Source organism: Macaca thibetana, chromosome X (assembly GCF_024542745.1).
Source record: "Macaca thibetana thibetana isolate TM-01 chromosome X, ASM2454274v1, whole genome shotgun sequence".
In the NCBI taxonomy this organism is placed as follows: Eukaryota; Metazoa; Chordata; class Mammalia; order Primates; family Cercopithecidae; genus Macaca; species Macaca thibetana.
The window spans coordinates 70,634,990-70,655,698 of record NC_065598.1 but is presented as its reverse complement, the minus strand read 5'-3'; the positions used below and the strand labels follow the sequence as shown (position 1 = coordinate 70,655,698).

At 40.5% G+C, this 20,709-nt stretch overlaps 1 long non-coding RNA gene across 5 annotated transcripts in view; it reads left to right on the top strand.

The window, feature by feature from the left end:
• Positions 1–19,233, top strand: part of LOC126946338 (uncharacterized) — a 29,106-nt gene extending 9,873 nt beyond the window's left edge. For 4 of the 5 annotated variants that reach the window (XR_007722638.1, XR_007722639.1, XR_007722636.1 and 1 more), the window contains exons 2-4: positions 3,524–3,670; positions 4,285–4,439; positions 4,873–19,233. This is a non-coding gene — a long non-coding RNA (uncharacterized LOC126946338). The remainder of the gene's footprint in view (positions 1–3,523; positions 3,671–4,284; positions 4,440–4,872) is intronic. The other variant, XR_007722640.1, reaches the window with a different exon arrangement.
• The last annotated feature ends 1,476 nt before the right edge of the window (positions 19,234–20,709 follow it).

Genomic DNA, 20,709 nt, shown 5'->3' with positions numbered 1-20,709 from the left:
CCTAGGCTACAAACCTGTACAGCATGTTGCTGTATTGAATACTGTAGGCATTTGGAACACAATGGTAAGTATTTGTATATCCAAACGTATCTAACATAGAGAAGGTACAGTAAAAACATGGTGTTATTATCTTATGGGACCACCATTGTATATGCGCCTGTGACTGAAATGTTACTATAAGATTCAGGACTGTTTGCGTTATCACATTAACTCATCTTTGTTGAATAGGTTTTAAAAATCTGTCTGTTGTCCATGTTAATGTCATCTGTATCTGACCCATCATGGTGCTGAAAAAGTTTGTTTTCATTCTTATTTGTGTCTTCTAAGTTGGCATGAATACCAGCACAGCACAACTATGTGTAAGCAGATCTGTGTAGGAATGAGAGTCTCAGGGAGAGAATCCACGTTGTTTCTGAAAGAAAATGGCTATAGCTCACTGTTGTTTACTGGAAATAGTAGGGGGAAGGAAAGGTGGAAGTCCAGGTCCAGTGTCATATACTGCCTTGCACCTTACTCACTTCTCTGCCTTTAGGGTAGGTGGTTTTCTGAGCAGCTTCTGCTTGGTTCTTTCCTTTAAGGCTTGCTAAAGGAGAAACAACAATGTCATATTGAAATGCCAATGAGGCAATATTTAGCATTAGAATAACTCTTTGGAATTCTAGCAAATGGATTTTTAGTTTGGGCTACTGTCTAATAGTATTCTTTGAGCCTTTTCTGTTAGCAACAGCTGCAGTTTCAGTTAGGAAGCACCATGAAATTTTGTTTGTCTTTATCCATGGACATGATAATGGTCAATGTTACCTGTTTGTGTCTATCTCCTTTGATTTAAACTCAAGGGTAGAGACTGTTTTACTGATCTTTGCACATCTCTTACACTGTAAAGTTTGTATTCATTTATAGGGATATACCCCCAAATATATGTTTAACAATATTAAAAAAAAGATTTAGATATGGGCATATTCACGGTGTTTATAACAGTAAATAATGGAAAAACTTACCTAGTCATGAATAGGAACTTGGTTAAATACATTTTGGTGTATTCATGTAATGGCACAACATAGCCATTAAAAATAAAAATAGTCTTGAAGATAAATATTTGACTTAGAAAGATGTATAGAGCATATTAATTGAAAAAGGGCTAAAGAGAAACAGTATAGTTTCATCTAATCATTGTAAAATAAGAATTCATGTTTGTGCATGTATATGAAAGTTGTTGGAAGAACGTACCCCAAGTGTTAAACTTTTCTGGGATTCTGGCTGATTTTTTTTTTTTTTTTTTTTTATGAGATGGAGTCTCGCTCTGTTGCCAGGCTGGAGTGCAGTGGCATGATTGTGGCTCACTGCAACCTCTGACTCCCTGGTTCAAGCGATTCTCTTGCCTCAGCCTCCCGAGTGGGATTACAGGCATGCGCCACCACGTCCAGCTAATTTTTGTATTTTTAGTAGAGACGAGGTTTCACCATGTTGGCCAGGATGGTCTCGATCTCCTGACCTCGTGATCCGCCGGCTTCCGCCCCCCAAACTGCTGGGATTACAGGCGTGAGCCACTGCGCCCGGCCTCTGGCTGATTTTTACATTCTTTGCCTAATATAGTTCCGGATTTTTTTTTTTTTTTTTTGCAGTGTTCATCTATGACTATCAAAGCTAGAGACACATTGAAACTATTTCCATTTTGAAACTGTTGACTTGAACAGAAGTGGAATAAGTGGGGGTGGTGAGGGGTTCTGGAAACTGGAGAAATTTAGTTCGGAAAAGAGCTGGGTGGGGTGGGGGAAGGGAATGGTGGAAATAAGATCGCTGTCTTCAGAGGAAGGCACTAACTACCACCTACCCTTAGATTCCTGGCTCCTTAGTGCAGGCATTTTCTGGATCAGTGTTTACACCTACCATTTATTTCCCAATTAGGCCCTCTACACATTCCTTTTCTACCCTTGTCCCTCTGGGCTTTAAAGCTACAATAATTGCTAGTGGCAGCAGCTACTTATGAATATGCAAGTCTTGCTCTAGTAAATGGTAGCCTTAGTTGCTCCAATAAAGAGATGGCTCAAACCTACCAAGGCTCCTGCTTCCCCTCTCCTCTCAGCTAGGCAGCACCAGTCTTCCTTATCTATGGTGGGAGAACTTTCTGCCTTGGTCTCATGGTCACTAGTAGATGAGAGGACAGATTCTTTCTGGCTGGTGGTAGGTAAAACAGTTAAAAATGAGTCCTGGGTAACTGCTCCTTGGGTCTTCCAGGGGTTTGAGTTGAGGGTTGCCCGCATCTCACTGAGTAACAGGAAACTTAGCAGTATTGACTTGTGCTGCCAGCATATAATGATAACAGTAACCTGGGCTTTGGGCCATTGCTGAATTGCCAGATTTCTGGGTTATTTTTCATGCTAAGCAGCTAGGGACTGAGAAACTTACAGGCAATAGGCTGCTCCTTAGAAAGGACCCCTTGGCCAGGCAGGGTGGCTCACGCCTGTAATCCCAGCACTTTGGGAAGCTGAGGTGGGTGGATCACCTGAGGTCAGGAGTTTGAGACCGGCCTGGCCAAGATGGTAAAACCCCATCTACTAAAAACACAAAAATTAGCCAGGCGCGGTGGCGGGCGCCTGTAATCCCAGCTACTCGGCAGGCTGAGGCAGGAGAATCACTTGAACCTGGGAGACTGAGGTTGCAGTGCTTGAACCCAGGAGGCAGAGGTTGCAGTGACCGAGATCACACCACTGCACTCTAGCCTGGGCGACAGAGCAAGACTCTGTTTCAAAAAAAAGAAAGAATGAAAGGACTCCTTGATGGTCTTTGGCTTGTGTCTCATGACTCAGAGCCTGTTACTCCAGTGGTTGATTCTTGGAGGTAGGGGCATAGCCACTGGTCTGCCTAGTTTTTGTGGTCCTATTGATAACCCAGACAGCTGGGTGAGGGAGCAGATAATGTTCAATTCCTTTTCACTTAAGGTAAGGTGAGTGGTGGTGGGAGTTGAGATTGTAAATGATAGGGTCTTGGTCCAAGAGCCCAGAGTTTTGTAACCTTTTCCTATCAGTGTGAAAACCAGATGCCATCTGATGACTAGATGAAGGTTTCATTCACCTTTTGCAGGCTGTTTTGGTCAGGACTAAAGAATATAGGTTCATTAACTGCCAGACACAGAAGGGCCACTAAGGGGTCAAGTTTACCCCCTTATTCACGGCGATATTGAAGTCTAAAGAGGGAAAGAACTTGAAGGAAACTATGAAGATAAGCATTAGAGTTCACATCTGGGTACTAACACTTTGGTGTAGTCATTGGTACCTCTGTACCCAGTTCTCTCATTTAAAATAAAGGCAGGAATCCTTACTAATAATCGTAGACCTTGTAACTGCCTTTGCCAGATAATATAATTGTGATGCTAAGTGTGAATGCTTAGCAAGAGTAAAATCTGAGATCCATGGTGTGACTGGCTGGATAACTTGACTAAGGTGGTAAAAATAAAATTAAAGCTAGATCTCAAACCTTGACTGTTCCATCTTATGTTTGTTTCTTTCTTCTCCCTGTCCTATAGGTGATGCCACATGCAATCAGAAACTATGCCACTGGTGAAGAGGTATATTGAGCCCTGCCTGGTTAACCTCCAGTGAGGTTATCAGAGAATTGGGAGAGGCTCAAACCAGCATCCTGCACCTAGTTATCAAACCATTGTGAAGTCTTGGTAAGTGGCCAGTGGCTTTGGTGGGCTTGCTCAGTTAGTGGGATGGGGTAGGGTAAGGGTGCTTAATAGGCACTAAGCAATTACTGGATATTTTCACATTATGATATGAAAAAAAGTCTTAAAATATTCAGGCTGTGCTACAGAATAAAGAATCTAACCTCTTTTTTCCCTATCGTCCCATTTTTACAGATGGGGGAATTAGAAATTGCCCAAGATTATATGAGGCCACAGTAGATGGCACAAATTGCCCAAGATTATAGCTAGTTGGCATAGAAAATGGATTTGAGTCCAAGTCAGTACTGTGTCTTCTACTCAGTGCTTCATCTAGGTTCTATCAAATCCAAGGAAGCCATGTGAGACAGAAATGTTTTTATTTCACAGTAAAATATTTTTTTTCTTTTCTTTTTTTTTTTAAATAGAGATGGGGGTCTCACTATGTTGCCCAGGCTGGTCTTGAACTCCTGGGCTCAAGTGATCCACACACCTTGGACTCATTTCACACTAAAAGATTTCTGTAATAGCTCCTGAGATTTTACTCCTCTGATGTTGGAAATGTCCATGGTGTGAAGTTTTATTATGCATAAAATCACCTGGGGTGCTTGTTAAACATGCAGATTCCTGGATGGCCAGAAAACTTCTCATTGGTCAAGAGCAACATTAAGATCTGCCTGTTACTCATACTGATGCTTCCTGCCCAGCAAGTTCATCAGAGGAAGAGGATGAATTACGGTTGCCATGGATGTCCTTGTGAGGCAGTTGGGAAGCCTTGGTAAGTTGCCAGTGGCTTGGGGTTCCCCAGTTGGTGGTAGAAAAGAGAAGGGAAATAGGTTATGATCTCGCCCTTTCTAACTTTCTAGCTTTATTAAGTACTTACTAAATGCCAGAGACTGTTGCAGATATTAACAAAGTCTTGCCAGGGAACTTTCATTCTTGTGAAGTTAGACAAAGGGATAAGTAACCAGTAAATGTATAATGTATCATAAGTGTTATATCAATTGTTTTTTCCCATTATGATGTAAAAAATTGCACTTAAAAATGATTAGGTTAAACTAAGCAACATCTTGTGTTTTTCTCCCTTCTTCCCATTCTCCCTTTTAATACCTGCCACAGTTGCTCAATGCAATGGAGGCTGACCAAGCTGAGTGTCAGGAAGGTCATAGATGATGCAAACAGTCTTTTTTCTTTTTGTTACTTCTCACTAGGCTGGATTGTGAAGGATATTTGAAAAGTATTTTAGAGTCCACCAGATCCTCCATGTGAATGACCATGCAGCAAAAGAAGGAGGGTCCTGTCAGTGATTAAGGTAACATAGTGATGAAGGTAAGTAGGGGAAGAGAGGCTTACTTTGCCCTGATTCTTGTCAGGGAGGCTCTTAGAACTGCCATTTCCAGAGCATAAGTGACAGGCCAGCACTTTCAAAGCCTGCAACTTATTCTATAATATATCCTTCTTAAAACAATTCATGTAGATTATATGCTTACCCAGTCTGTGATCACTCCTGCAGATCAGAAGAACTGAAATATAGGTGACATAGGCTCTTGCTTTTGTAAATATTTTGTTGAAACACAGTTGTGTTCATTCATTATTGTCGATGGCAGCTTTCATGCTACAGCAGAGCTGAGTAGTTGGGAGAGAAACCATATGGACCATGGAGTTTGAAATATTACTGTCTGGCCCTTCACAGAAAGTTTGCCAATTCATGGCATAGATTAAATAAATGTACTATGTCTACAAATCCTCCTCTCCCCATTTTCCTTTCAATGGGACTTGCATTTACAGTTGATCCTAGAACATATGGAATCTCATAGTAATCAGCTTGCTTCTGAATTTCTTCCCACTCAAATTAAGCTCACCTAGAAAGCACATTCACAAATTGGGCTACATATACAGAAGGAACTATGTTTTATATGCCTCATCGTAGTCAACTCATTTATCCTATATGTATGGTTCCCCCATTTTTTCCTTCTTTTCAGGGGTGACTTTTAAACTTGAGCCATTCATGAGTATCCAAAAAGTTACAACTTATGTTTTCTAATTAAGACTTTATCCTTATTTTAGTATACTTACCCTCCCTGGCTTTTTTGCATATTTCTGCAGATGTCTTGACCTTTCTGGGGAATAAGCCCCCTTAGAAGATTAATTTTCTGTAGTTCTCTATTGAGGAAATACATGACATTTAGCTTTTTAATAATTTGATGCCATTCATTGAGCACCTACTGTGTGCTTTATGTACCCTGTCTCATTGAATTTTTACAGAAAACTGGAAGAGTTAGTTTTGTGTTATTACTACCTCCATCTCAAAGATGAGTCTTGGAAAGTTTAAGTAACTTTAGGTTACATTGTAATCAGTGGCAGAACTGGGACTTAAGAACATAATTCATGTTTGCATTTTCTTTTCTTTCTCTTTTTTTTTAAAATTTTTTTAAAAGAGAGAGCATCTCACTCACTATGTTGCCCAGGCTGGTCTTGAACTCCTGGGCTTAAGCAATTCTCCCACCTCCGCCTCCCAAAGTGTTAGGATTATAGGCATGAGCCCTCATGCCCACCCCTTGCGTTTTCTATTTAAGTGGTCTTGAAGTTTGTTTTTTTTTTTCCCCTTTTTAAATCTTGGAATTTGGCCTTTAGTAAGCATAGAATAGCAAAGTGTAATACCTGAACTGGGGAAAAAAGTCCTTGAATTCTTTAGGAAAGACTTAGTTGATGGGTACAAAGTGAAATGCTCACTGGAACCGGGAATCAGAATCCAGTTCTGCTCACCTATCCCTACATACCCTTCTTCCCTCTGCCCTGGCGTATCATGGTTGATGTACATATCAATGATCATCCCTTCTATAATCCCACTTAACAACTTAGAAGTTAATTGATAATACTCTTCTGGCTTAAAACCCTTCTTCTCTGGGCAGGTGTGGTGGCTCCTACATTATCCCAGCACTTTGGGAGGCCGAGGTGGGAGGATTGCGTGAGCCCAGGAGTTTGAGACCAGCCTGGGTAACATAGCAAGACCCTGTCTCTACAAAAAAATTAAAAAGTAGGGGGCATGATGGTGTTCACGCCTGTAATCCCAGCATTTGGGGAGGCCAAGGCGGGTGAATCATGAGGTCAAGTGATCAAGACCATCCTGGCCAACATGGTGAAACCTCGTCTGTACTAATACTACAAAAATTAGCCGGGCGTGGTAGCAGGCACCTGTAGTCCCAGCTATGGGAGGCTGAGGCAGGAGAATCATGTGAACCTGGGAGACGGAGGTTGCAGAGAGCTGAGATCGCACCACTGTACTCCAGCCTGGTAACAGAGCAAGACTCTGTCTCAAAAAAAAAAGAAACATCCAGATGTCCTCTTACTGGAAGGGCATCATAGTTTATCCTGCACCTGACACTAATATACCTACTCTGGGAATTCTTCTACCTACAACTATTTATCTGATCCCATCAGGTATTAAAGTTCTAAAAGTTAACAGAATTCTTAAAGGTTCCCAATCCCTCCCAGAAACCCCATCATCTCAAAGTCACTAGCTATTAAAAGAAGCAAAAAAAAAAAAAAAAAAAAGTGGCTCCTGACCTAGTCTCTTTGAGTGTGAAGACCTATTTACTATATAAAGCTGTCACCTGCCTTGAAAAGATTAAGACAGCAAGAAAGTTCTTAGAAAGTGGGTATGTGGCTGGCCTCAGATAAGGAGAAATTGTTGAGAAGAAGGAGTTGGGTTTTTTTGTCTTTTTTTGTTTCTTGTTTTTGAGACAGGGTCTCGCTGTATCTCCCAGGTTGGAGTGCAATGGTGCGATCACAGCTCACTGCAGCCTCAACCCCCCAGACTCAAATAATCCTCCCTCCTCAGCCTCCCAAGTAGCTAGGACTACAGGATGCACCACCATGCCTATTGTTTCTATAGCAGGGTCTTATAATATGGCAGACACGGTGGCCTCCCATAGAGAAATGAGCCATAAAAGGGCCCTGTAAAAGCAAGGATGGCTCATTGTTTTAAGACAGCCAAATGTATGGCACTTGGAGAATTTCAAAGAGTAGAAGGCCTTCTTGATTGCACTCCCCTTTAACAGGCTTGCCTCTTATGGGGCTATGTGTAGCATTGAAGTGGTTCACAAGTGAAAATGGTTATGCGTAGTGTGTCAGCCCCACCCTAAGCTCCCAGAGCCTCCATTCTGAGTACAAAGGTCAGTTTTCTTCTCGGGACAGGCCAAGGATGATGGGGTTTTCATTTCTCTCCTGATCCATGGCAAAGCATTCCTAAACTAGGCACTGGAAGTCTTGGTAACTGGAAAGAGACATTCACCAAGATGAGGAAGGCCAAAGCCAAGTGCCTTATATAGTCCCTAGAAAGCATTCCATTTTATGGAGCAATTTTTGGTCTCTCTCTTTTTTTTTTTTTTTTTTTTGTGAGATAGTGACTCAGGCTGGAGTGCAATGATACATTCACTGCTCATTGCAGCCTCAACTTCCTGTGCTCAGGTGATCCTCTCACTTCAACTTCCCGAGTGGTTGGGACTACAAGTGTGCGCCACCATGCCCAGCTAATTTTTTGTATTTTTTGTAGAGATGGGGTTTTCCCATGTTGCCCAGGCTGGTCGCAAACTTCTGGACTCAGGCAATCCACCTGCCTTTGCCTCCCAAAATCCTGGGATTACAGGTATAAGCCACCGTGCCTAGCTCTGGTCTCCTTTCTTAATCCTGTTGAATAAGCAAGATTTTTTATCTGAACCCTCCTTTTATTCTTCTTTCTGTTCTTCCATGATCACTTTGTCCATCTTCCTCTTTGTCATAGGCATGTCCTGTTTCTAATTCCCTTTCTCTTTTCTTTGGTAGGCTAGCCTTCAAGACTGCATTACACTCCCCAACTTAAAATCTTTTGATAGCCCAGGCAGCTCGGTTATCCCCAACTTAAAGTCTTTTTGTTGTAGCTGTATGGCATTTATCTAGGGCATGGGGTACACATAGTAGGTTTCTCTTCTTTTTTAACGTATTTATTATGTTTATGCATGTAAAGAGTTTATTGTTGGCCAGGCGTGGTGGCTCATGCCTGTAATCCCAGCACTTTGGGAGGCGAGGCAGGAGGTCAGGAGTTTGAGAGCAGCCTGGCCAACATGATGAAACCCCGTCTCTACTAAAAATACAAAAATTAGTGGGACAGCGTGGCTCATGCCTGTAATTGCAGCTACTCGGGAGGCTGAAGCAGGAGAATCACTTGAGCCCAGAAGGTGGAGGTTACAGTGAGCTGAGATCGTGCCATTGCACTCCAGCCTGGGTGACAGAGGGAAACTCTGTCTCAAAATCAACAACAACAAAAAAAAGTTTAAAAATTTGAAACCACCAAAAAGTAGTATTAAGAGGAAAAGAAAAATTACTCATAATCCCAGAATGCAGTCATGTGCTATTTTTAGTCTTATTTTATTCAGCCATTTTTCTCTTTACACAAACTTTTTTTTTTTTTTTTTTTTTTTTGAGATGGAGTCTCACTCAGTTGCCTGAGCTAGAGTGCAGTGGCACGATCTTGGCTCACTGCAACCTCTGCCTCCAGGGTTCAAGCAATTCTGCTTCAGCCTCCTGAGTAGCTGGGACTACAGGCGCCCGCCATTACACTCAGCTAATTTTTTGTATTATTAGTAGAGATGGGGTTTCACCATGTTTGCCAGGCTATTCTCGAACTCCTGACTTCGTGATTTGCCCACCTCGGCCACCCGGGATTACGGGCGTGAGCCACTGTGCCCGGCCTACAGGTTTTAAAATTTATTATTATCTAAATATTCATTTTAAATATTAATTTTAGTGTACTTCTTTGATTATTTTCTTTAGAGAAATTTCTGATTTCAGAACCAAGTTTATTAGCTTTCACTGTGTACATTAGCACCATTAAAACTAGCTAGACCCAAGAAGCAGTATTGAATGGGTACCCCTTCTTTACTTTCCTTTGATTCACTCTACTCTGGCGCTCACAGCTAAGTAAGTATGTACAGCAATGGCCTGTCGTTATTCTATTATCTTTTGTGCTCTGAAATGTCTTTGTTTTTTCATCTGCTCTCAATACCTCTATGCTCTGACCCTTTGTATATAAGGGTAACCATATTTGTTCTTTCCTGCGAAATAATAATTCTTTTCCTTCCATTCAGAGTAGCTGCCTGACTCATACAATGAATAAAGTCACATAGACTCAAAAGAGTAGAGATGGAGGTCGGATGTGGTGGCTCGTGCCTGTAATCCCAACACTTTGGGAGGCTGAGGTGGGAGGATCGCTTGAGCTTGAGCACAGGAGTTTGAGATCAGTCTGGGCAACGTCGCGAGACCTCATCTCTGCCGAAAAATAAAAATTAGCTGGGTGTGGTGGTGCATGGCTGTGGTCCCATGTAGTCCCAGGTACTTGGGAGGCTGAGGCGGGAGGTCATACATACTTTTTGTTGTTACTGCTTCATCATTGGTTCTGATCACTCAGTGTTCTTTCCTTTACACCACATCATAATACAGTATTCCGACTTGGCAACTTAGCTCAGTTTATTACGAATAGTCTTTAATTAATTTAGTAAATTACTATGAATGAACATTTCATTCGTTCTGCTAGGTGTAGGTTTTGCCAGCTGTTCCATTAAGGGACACTCTATGGCACGGGTTGGCAAACTTCTTTTGTAAAGGGCTACGTAGTCTCTCTATTCAACTCTGCTGCTGTAGCATGAAAACGTCCATAGACAATATGGATACAAATGAGCATGATTGTGTTCTGGTAAAACTTGATTTACAAAAACAGGTAGTAGGTTGGATTTGGCCCAGGGGCCATAGCATGCTGACCCCTGCTCTACAGTATACATACACAAAGACTTTCAAACAGAAAGATGTATACAATAAAACAACCATTCAGAGTTATTTGATTTACAGTGTATATAATAAAAATAATACAGCTGTATTTGAATCAGCACTGAAAAGTCTCTTGTGATCTGTGTCTTACATGCATGATTTGCAGAATATTCATACAAATTCCATGAATATTCTTCATGGGCCATGTTATTACCATTCCTTAGGGGAATCTCTTCCTCATCATGGGTCTTTCTTTGTATGGCTTAGAAGTGATGTTGTCTTTATACTGTGTTATTTGTTCTTAACTTTACATTACCAGCTCTGGTGTGCTTACCTTTTTCACCAACGTGTTTTCTACCCTACTTACCTCATAAGTGAATCTAATACGGAGGTTACTTTGGATATAATCATTATCTTAACAGGCAAGATAGTGGGCTGTGCTATTTCAAACCCTAAATTTGGCTTTCAGGATTATGAAGTATTAATTCTTCCACTGATATCTCAAAAGGTGATTTGGACAAAGGAACAGGTATCTCAGGTAAGCAATTGTTGAATATGAAAGTAAATATTCTTCTTTGACTGTTTGTTGTATTTGTTATGTTTAATAGCTTTCCTAATAATAAACCAACTTTACATTTCTGGAAGAAGATTCATACTTTTCTTTTTTTATTTTTATTTTTTGAGACGGAGTCTAGCTCTGTTGCCCAGGCTGGAGTGTAGTGGTGCGATCTCAGCCCACTGCAGCCTCTGCCTCCTGGGTTCAAGCAATTCTCCTGCCTCAGCCTCCTGAGTGGCTGGGATTACAGGTGTACACCACCATGCCCAGCCAATTTTTGATATTGTTTTTAGTAGAGATGGGGTTTCACCATGCTGGCCAGGCTGGTCTCGAACTCCTGATGTCGTGATCTGCCCACCTCAGCCTCCCAAAGTGTTGGGATTACAGGCATGAGCCACCATGCCCAGCAGCCAGATTCATACTTTTCAAGAATTTTGAATTATGTTTGCTAAATTTGATATTTCAAATTTTATTTTCTATTTATTATTTTTTTCCCTTTTTTTTTTTTTTTTTTTTTTTGTTTTTTTGAGACAGAGCCTCACTCTGTTGTCCAGGCTGGAGTGTGGTAGTGCTATCATGGCTTACTGCAGCCTTGACCTCCCTGGCTCAAGGGATCCTCCTACCTCTCAGCCTCCTGAGTAGCTGGGACCATAGGTGTGCACCACCACTCCCAGATAATTTTTGTGTTTTTCGTAGAGACGGGGTTTCTCCATGTTGCCTAGGCTGGTCTTAAACTCCTGGGCTCAAGCTGTTTGCTCACCTTAACCTTCCAAAGTGTTGGGATTACAGGGTGAGCTACCATGCCCTGCCCGGTCTTTTTCTATGTTCAAAAGTGAGTTGTTTTGCGGGGGATTGCAGTCTTTTTCAATTGTTGATGTTAGGATCATTAATGAAATCTTTTGTTGCCTATTGTTTTAAACTGAACCAATCTCAAATATATCCCATGCCATTAAATATACTTGAATAACATCTTTTAAAAATTGGCACATAATACACCACTGCATGAATGTAAAAATTTAACTTGTATCCGATATTTGGAATCTTGTTTTAATTACTGCTCTTTTAATTGTGTATAAATAGTGGTACAGTGAATATCTCTATAGATAAATTGTTGTACATATGTGTGTTTATTTTCTGAGGTTGGATAAAATATATAGTCCTTCTAGTGGTGTATAAGAATGCCTTTTTTTTTTTTTACTTTTTCACCAGTACACTATATTAAGGTTTCAGAAGAATTTGCCAGTTGTAAAGGTGAAAAATGGCCTTTGATATTTTAATTTGTATTTCTTTGATTCCTAACAAGATAGAAGAGGTAAAAATCTTGGGTCTTTATTTTTGAGTTTATTTTTCACACTTAGTTTTAGTCTATCGTATGTTGCAGATATTTCCCCCAGTTTGGCCTATAAATTATTAATTTGTATGTAGCTCAAATATCTTTTTCTTTATGGTTTATTCTCCACTTGCATTTTATAATAGGAAGATAAATATATTTTTTATAGTTCATAATTCCTTTATACTTTTTATTGTTTTTTTTAATACAAATCTTTCCCATTGGGAACCTCTTTGGTGTGTGGTATGTAACTAATTTTTCTAAATGTTCAGCACATTCAGGGTTTGCGGGGTTATAGTAAGGGTACTTGTGGAGCTCTCAACAGTAGGACTTTCAAAATCTTTTCTCCAGTGCTCTGCTTTTAACATGACTTAAATATTCTCTCAGCCTGTTTCAGTTTTCCTGCCATTGGCTTATGCTATCTTCTATGAGGGGAGTTAGCAAACTTTTTCTGTAAAAGGCCTAGTGGTAAATATTTTAGGTTTTCTGGGCCATATGGTTTCTGCTCTTGTAGCATGAAAGCAGTCATAGACAATACATAAATGAATGAGTATGGCTGTGTTCCAACAAAACTAGTTACAGATAAAGGTAGTGGGCTGGATTTGGTTTGTTGGCTGTAGTTTGCCAATACCTGCTTTATGATACTGTACTCTTACAACTTCTGCTCACCTAGTTTCTGCTTAGTCATAGTGGACTTCCTCATATTTATGCCTCTGATTTTCCCTTAGAATCCTTTTTCACCTCTGGTCTTTGCTACTGATTACCTGTTTCCATATTTCACAGTTTTAAGTTTCTGAGAGCACTGGCGGTAGCTAAATTAGACGCTTTGCATGTCACCACTATTGTGTACTTTGCTTGGCTCTCTACCCTGTTGCTTCAGTATAACCGATTCCAAATAGCTGCATTCCTTTTGAGGGTCTCTTCCTTGCAATCCAGATTTCATTGCAAGAAATGGGGTCATTTGGATAATTTTAAAGAAGTTTACGGAATTCGACTAGTGTGGTATCATTAATGTGATTAAGCTCTTCTCTCCTTGTGCACATCATCTTGGTCCTACTACAGATTGATTTCCACATTTTCTGTCTTTCTCTAACCTCCTGGTTACTGAATACTTAGATTTTGTTTCTCATTCATAACTTGAGCTTTTGCAACTACTATAGGTGTGACCTTCCTTCTACACTATCTTTCTCTTTACAGACTGTCGGCTTTAGCTCTTGCTACTCTCCATGTTGCCAAGTTGTCATTAAATTGAGAATCTGATTCCCTGTGGGTTGTTAAGTTTCCTGAGACCGCAGGGATAGTAGTTGCTATTTGGCAGGTCTAGGACATTTCCCCCTATTGATTACTATGTGCAAATGTATCTCTTTCCCTACTTATAATACAAAATTGCTTTAGCCTAACACAGTCCAGCTACTATAAGTGTATCCAGAATCAAGCTCTAAAACTAGAATGCAACTCAGTCATGTAGCATCCAGAGGTACCTGACCATCTTTGGAACTTGACAGTCTCACAGTTAACTCTGAAATCTTACTCTCCTTATATCCTAATGCTATTTTATATGCCTGTTAAGTTGTATCAGATCTACATTCTGATCTATAGTTTGGAGATTTTAATTTTCTAAGCAACCCTTTGTGAGGTCACAAATACTTTTTGTTTGTTACTGGTTATAGGCATTATTGATTCTCATCATTCAGTATTCTTTCCCTTTTCCCTTACACCAGATCATAATATAGTATCCTCTCTCTCTCTCTCTCTTTTTTTTTTTTTGGAAACAGGGTCTTGCTTTGTCACCCAGGCTGGAGTGCCATGGTGCAATCTTGGCTCACTGCAACCTCCGACTCCCGGCTCAAGCGATTCTCTCACCTCATCCTCCCAAGTAGCTAGGAATACAGGCATGCACCACCATGCCCAGCTCATTTTTGTATTTTTTGTAGAGATGGGGTTTCACTGTGTTGCCTAGGCTGGTCTCAAACTCCTGAGCTCAAAGCAATCTGCCTGCCTCAGCCTCCCAAAGTGCTGGGACTATAGGCATGAGCCACCATGCCTGGCCCATAATATAGTATTCTGACTTGACAACTTAGCTCAGTTTATTAGGAATGTCTTTATTTAATTAATTTGGTAAATTACTAGGAATGTAATAGTTTACATTATTGCTATGAACTCCTTTCCTGCTACATACTCACTTCCTCATTTCTATTCTTTATCCTATTGCTAATGGATAGTTTCTGCTTCTTTCTTTTCTTTTTTTTTTTTTTTAACTAATAGAGACAGGGTCTCACTATGTTGCCCAGGTTATTATTGAACTCCTGGTGTCAAGTGATCTTCCTGCCTTGACCTCCCAAGGTACTGGGATTACAGGCGTGAGCCACCATGCCTGGCCAGTTTTTGCTTCTTTATGGCTTCTGACTCCTGTGCCTATTCCTCACAAGTTGATCTTATTTAAATCTTTCATGCTTCTTACGTAGCTGTGGTATGTTCTTTTACCATGTATCCATTCACTTCAGCTGCTGAGTTTCTGTTCTTCTGTTTTTCCCAATTACAAATTTAATCTAATTTTCTGTCTCACCTCATCCTTGTTTGGGGAGGGCTTTCATGTCACAAGTCATAGGCTGTTGACCAGCTTGTAGACATATGCCCTTGAGTCTGAGCCTTACTTACCCTTGGTCTGATCAACTTTGGATTTGGAGGAGGGATAGTTGGTCACAAGAATGCTTTCTTAGCAGTCTTGTTTGCCTGGCTAAGAAGGTTTTTCTTTAGAAAGATTTTGGGCATGGATAACACTATGACACATTCATTCTATCTGGTTTAGCTCTTTAAAGCTGCTTGATCGCAGTATCTACCAAGTCTCTTAAAGACTCACCTTCTCCTGGGTAAAAGTTCTAAAAGTTCCATGATATCACAAGCTGGTTTGTACAACATCTTCAAAACAAAGAGGATTCTCTTCAGGTTTGTAGCTAGTTTCCTAAACTACATTCTTCCTAGGGGGCTGTTCTGCTTCTTACTATGGGTTAGGCACTTGTGATTGCTAGAAACAAATTCTCTGTTGAGCTCACTTAATGACAGGTTATTTGCAGGCCACCTGTGGGGAAATAATGGTGACTTGGATCACATGCAGTTTCACATACAGGTGATCTTTTGTATCTGTGGGTTCCACATCTGTGGATTCAGCCACCTGTGGATCAAAAATATTTGGCTAAAAAATATAGATGGTTGTGTCTGTACTGAACATGTACAGACTTTTTTTTTGGTCGTTATTCCCTAAACAATAGAGTATAACCACTATTTACATAGCATTTATATTGTATTAGGTATTATAAGTAATCTAGAGATGATTTAACATATATGAGAGGATGTGTATATGTTGTATGCATTTACTAGAATATTTTATATAAAATATTTGAATATCTGTGGGGGATTCTGGAACCAATTCCTCTGTGGATACCAAGGGACACCTGTTTAGGGGGACCTTAATATGATTATGCCTGTTAGGTATGTGAACTGGATTCAGAGAAGCTCCTCCTGGGTTCAAGTGATTCTCCTGCCTCAGCCTCTCAAGCAGCTGGGATTACAGGCACCTGCCATCACGCCTGGCTAATGTTGTATTTTTAGTAGAGATGGGGTTTCTCCCTGCCTTGAACTCCTGACCTCAGGTGATCCGCCTGCCTCAGCCTCCCAAAGTGCTGGGATTACAGGTGTGAGCCCGGCCTCTCTGCTTATCTGTTGTGTCTTATAATTTCTGCTTTTTAAATATTGGCTCGCCCATCCACTTTGTTTTTTCTCCATCTCTCTCTCTCTCTCTCTCTCTCTCTCTCTTTTTTTTTTTTTTTTTGAGATGGAGTCTTGCTCTGTCACCCAGGCTGGAGTGCAGTGGTGAGATCTCAGCTCACTGCAACCTCTGCCTCCAGGGTTCAAGTGGTTTTCCTGCCTCAACCTCCTGAGTAGCTGGGATTACAGGCACCAGCCACCATGCCTGGCTAGTTTTTGTATTTTTAGTAGAGATGAGGTTTCACCAAATTGGCCAGCCTGGTCTCGAACTCCTGACATCAGGTGATCCTCCCACCTAGGCCTCCCAAAGTGCTGAGATGACAGGCATGAGCCATCGTGCCCGGCCCTCCATTTCATATTTTTAGCCTATTTATAGGTTCTGCTTACTTATGGCTTCATCTTCCTCATAAGTTTTGCCTGCTTATGATCCTCTTGACCTCACCTCTGCATTGTGTTGCTTGTTGTATCCTTTCAGCTTCAGTTTCCTTTGTGAACTGTGATTACTTTTAATAGCTCAATTCCAATTCCTGAGAAGACAAATTTACTAGGCCTATTGTATCCCAGTTTAGATAGATACTTATATACCCACAGCAGCAGTTTGTGGATCTTCACTTTTGTTTTCTGCCATTAATATGATGATTACCCTATTTTGCTGCTTTTACTTTGCTTGTTTCTTACAGCTTATAATGTATCCATTAACAACTGACTGTTGGACTTCTCTTTGTTTCAAGGACTGCAATTGCAAATGCCTGTAGGATCCAGATGCCATAAATGTATAAGATGGTTCTGGTGTTTTCTTCTTTTCTTGAAACACTGTCTTTTGTGTGTGAGGGGGGTGATCTTTTGTTCAATCATTTTTAATAGAGACATTAGGAGGGCAGTTTCTTTAAAATATAAACAAGGGTGCAAATGGAATGGTAAAGGGCAACTGATGCTTCTAGGAGGTTAGTAGGGAATGTTTGACATTGTGTGTAATTGGGACATACATATTTCCTCCAAAGGAGAAGACTTTAGTACTTGACTTCTGCTGATTGTTGCCCAGTGGAAATGTCTGCCTAAGATGACCAGCTGTCTACAAAAAGCCTGATTGGCTTCAGGTTTGTTTGTTTGTTTTTTTTTTTTTTAATTTAGAGGTGATTTAAAGTATATGATAGGATGTGTATAGGTTGTATGCAATTACTAGAACATTTTCTGTAAGGGTCTTGAATATCTGTGGGGGATCCTGGAACCAATGGGGTTGGGGGGAAGCTTCAATTGTTTTAAAATATTTCAGGCCAACAGAATATGTTTATAAATGCTTGTATAACCTCATAGCTTCTGTTTCTTTATAGTTTTGGCTTATTTGAAATGTTTCCTTTTTCTCATGTGGTACAAAACATGGGTATGTACCATTACCTCTTTAACTCAGCCAATGGCTTGGCAGTTTCTCTTGGGCAGTGTTTAAAACTAGGCCACAGTTTTGAATGCAATTGTGGATATTAAAATGAAGTAGATTAGGAAAGAATAGATTTAGCTAGAAGACAGATAAGAAAATAAGAAAATATCAGCCTTCATCTGGCAAAGGGCATCATCAAGCATCACCAGGAGGTGCTCTGTATCCACAGGTTCCGTATCTGTGGGTTCCACCACCACAGATAAAAAATATTTGGAAAAAAATACAACAATACAAAATAATGCAAATTTTTAAAAATACAATATATTTATATGGTGTTTACATTGTATTTGTTATAAGTAATCTAGAGATGATTTAAAGAGACAGGAAGATATATGTAGGTTATATGTAAATATACCATTTTATATAAGGAATGTGTATATCCATGGATTTTAGAATCTGTAGGGATTCCTGGAACCACTCTTCCATGGATACCGAGGGATGACTGCATTGTTCTGTGAAATTTTTGTCCCAGCTACATATTTGTATGTATGTATGTCTTTGGTCTGGTGTAATTGTATAATATTTCTCACTATGGGTTAAACAACTTCATAAGACGTTGTGAGCAACCTGGTATCCTCTGGACTAGATCATTCCTGTAGATGGTTCCTTTTTGCACACATAGTATTTTGTTAAAATCAGGTGACTGTTTAAAAATTAAAAAGATTTTAGATAAAAATCTGGATTTTTACTGTCTCCTGAAATATCAGAAGATGGGGTCTAAATTCACACTGAGGACAAGCAGTGGTAGGCTCATTTTAAAGAAGGGCCTTCTGCTCTCTAGTTTACCACACAGTACACTAATTAGCCTGGTCTTACTTTTGTATATTACCTGAATAGCCACTTAGGGCATTTTGAACACATGGCTTGCATTGCTTTGTCTTTTTGAAATCTGCTGTGGCAGGCCCAGACCTTGCCTTTGATGGGCTTAAGTAAGGTCTGCTGTCCAGTACAAAGGCAAAGGCAGATGAGGATTATTAGTATTCCATTTTGCCCTATGGATATTCTCAGTGCTTTCTACTGGAAACTCACAACCAATTCTGAATATGCCACATATTATGTGATTTGCCCTTGCTGTCAAATCCTGTTCTTGCTGTCATTTAGAAACAATCAGGCCAGGTGTGGTGGCTCATGCCTGTAATCCCAGCACTTTGGGAGGCCAAGGTGGGTGGATCACTTGAGCTCTGGAGTTCGAGACCAGCCCGGGCCACATAGCAAGACTCTGTCTCTACTTAAAAAAAAAAAAAAAAAATTGGCTGGGCATGGTAGTAGTTCATGCCTGTAATCTAGCCCTTTGGGGGCCAAGGCGGGAGGATTGTTTGAGCTCAGCAGTTCAAGACCAGCCTGGGCAACATAGCGAGACCCTGTCTCATTATATAAAAAAAAAGAAAACAATCAGGACAGGTGCAGTGGCTCCTACCTATAATCCCAGCACTTCAGGAGGTCAAGGTGGGTGGATCACTTGAGCCCAAGAGTTTGAGACCAGCCTGGGCAACATAGGAAGACCCCGCCTGTACTAAAAATTTAAAAAAGCATTAGCTGAGCATGGTGGCTGGTATCTGTAGTCCCAGGCTGAAGTAGGAGGATAGCTCGAGCTTGGGAGGTAGAGGTTGCAGTGAACCATGATAGCACCACTGCACTGAAGCCCGAGCAACAGAGCGAGACTCTGTCTCAAAAAAAAAAAAGAATCATGTTTGGAGTTGGAGTTTGTTTGTAAGCAACAGAAACTTACTTAGGCTAAGTCAAGTAAGAACAAGAGGTTGTGAAGCCATACATATGACAATTTGGCAATCTGGCATTTCACAAGAATCTAATTAGAGAATTTGGGTGGCCAATCCCCTCAGCATAATAAGGGAGTCAAGGAAGCTTATAAGAACCTCATCAGTTTTCTGCCTTCCCTGAACAAGTGTCTCTTATTTGTAACTAAATTTGTCAGCTTAACAGTAAGCAGTAACTGATATTAGACTCAATTTTTCAACTAGATTTGTAATTTGGCACAGTAATGAAATCTTAAGCCAATGCACCTATTCTGAGCTTCTTGTTTGTTTTGAGTCAGAGTCTAGCTGCATGCAGCTGGAATGAAGTGGCACAATCTCGGCTCACTGAAACCTCCGCCTCCCAGGTTCAAGCGATTCTCTTGCCTCAGCCTCCCGAATAGCTGGGATTACAGGCACACACCACCACACCCAGCTAATTTTTGTATTTTTAGTAGAGATGGGGTTTCACCATGTTGGCCAGGCTGGTCTCAAACTCCTGAACTCAAGTGATATGCCCGCCTCAGCCTCCCAAAGTGCTGGGATTATAGGCGTGAGCCACTGTTCCTTGCCACTTATTCTGTTTTGAACTTCATTTTCCTAAAAACATCCTGAATTACTGAGCTTTTATATCACTTCATGTTAAAGTTTTCATTCTTATGTACCAAAGTACTAATTTGAATTTGTAATGAGTCTGATGATATATTTCAATTTTTTGCTTTGAGGGACTGGCTGCTACATTGCAGAATATCTTCTATCTCTGACTGCTTTCCACTAAGTATCAGTGGTGACCCCAATCCAATCATGACAACTGAACATGCTTATGCATCCCTCATACCTTTATTTTTTATTTTGGGAAACCTTTCAGCTTCAGTTTTTGCTGATGTTTATGTGATTCTTTGTTCAGCAATTCAAATTTCTGGGAGCCAGTCTCCTTGGTTCAGATTACTGTTTTTTGACTAGAGCTTCTTCTCACTTCAGATTCTGCCATAAGATTATGGCTTACCCTATGGTTGTCCTTTGATTTGGTGCCATATGAAATAAAACATTATTTTCTATGGCTATGTATGAAGATTTTGTGCAATTCTGTTTTTCTTAGAAGGCTAAGGGTGTGTTGTCAGACACCATGACTGATGTGACAGGTGTATTTTATTATGTGGCCGCCAGGCAGACAGACATTTCTTAATAATTACATATTACTTAATATTATTTACATAATTTTTTTATTTTTTTAAGACAGAGTCTTGCTTGTTGCCCAAGCTGGAGTGCAGTGGCACGATCTTGGCTCACTACAACTGGGTTCAAGCGATTCTCCCGCCTCAGCCTCCCAAGTAGCTGGGATTACAGGCACCCGACATCATGCCTGGCTAGTTTTTGTATTTTTGTAGAGATGGGGGGGTTTCACCATGT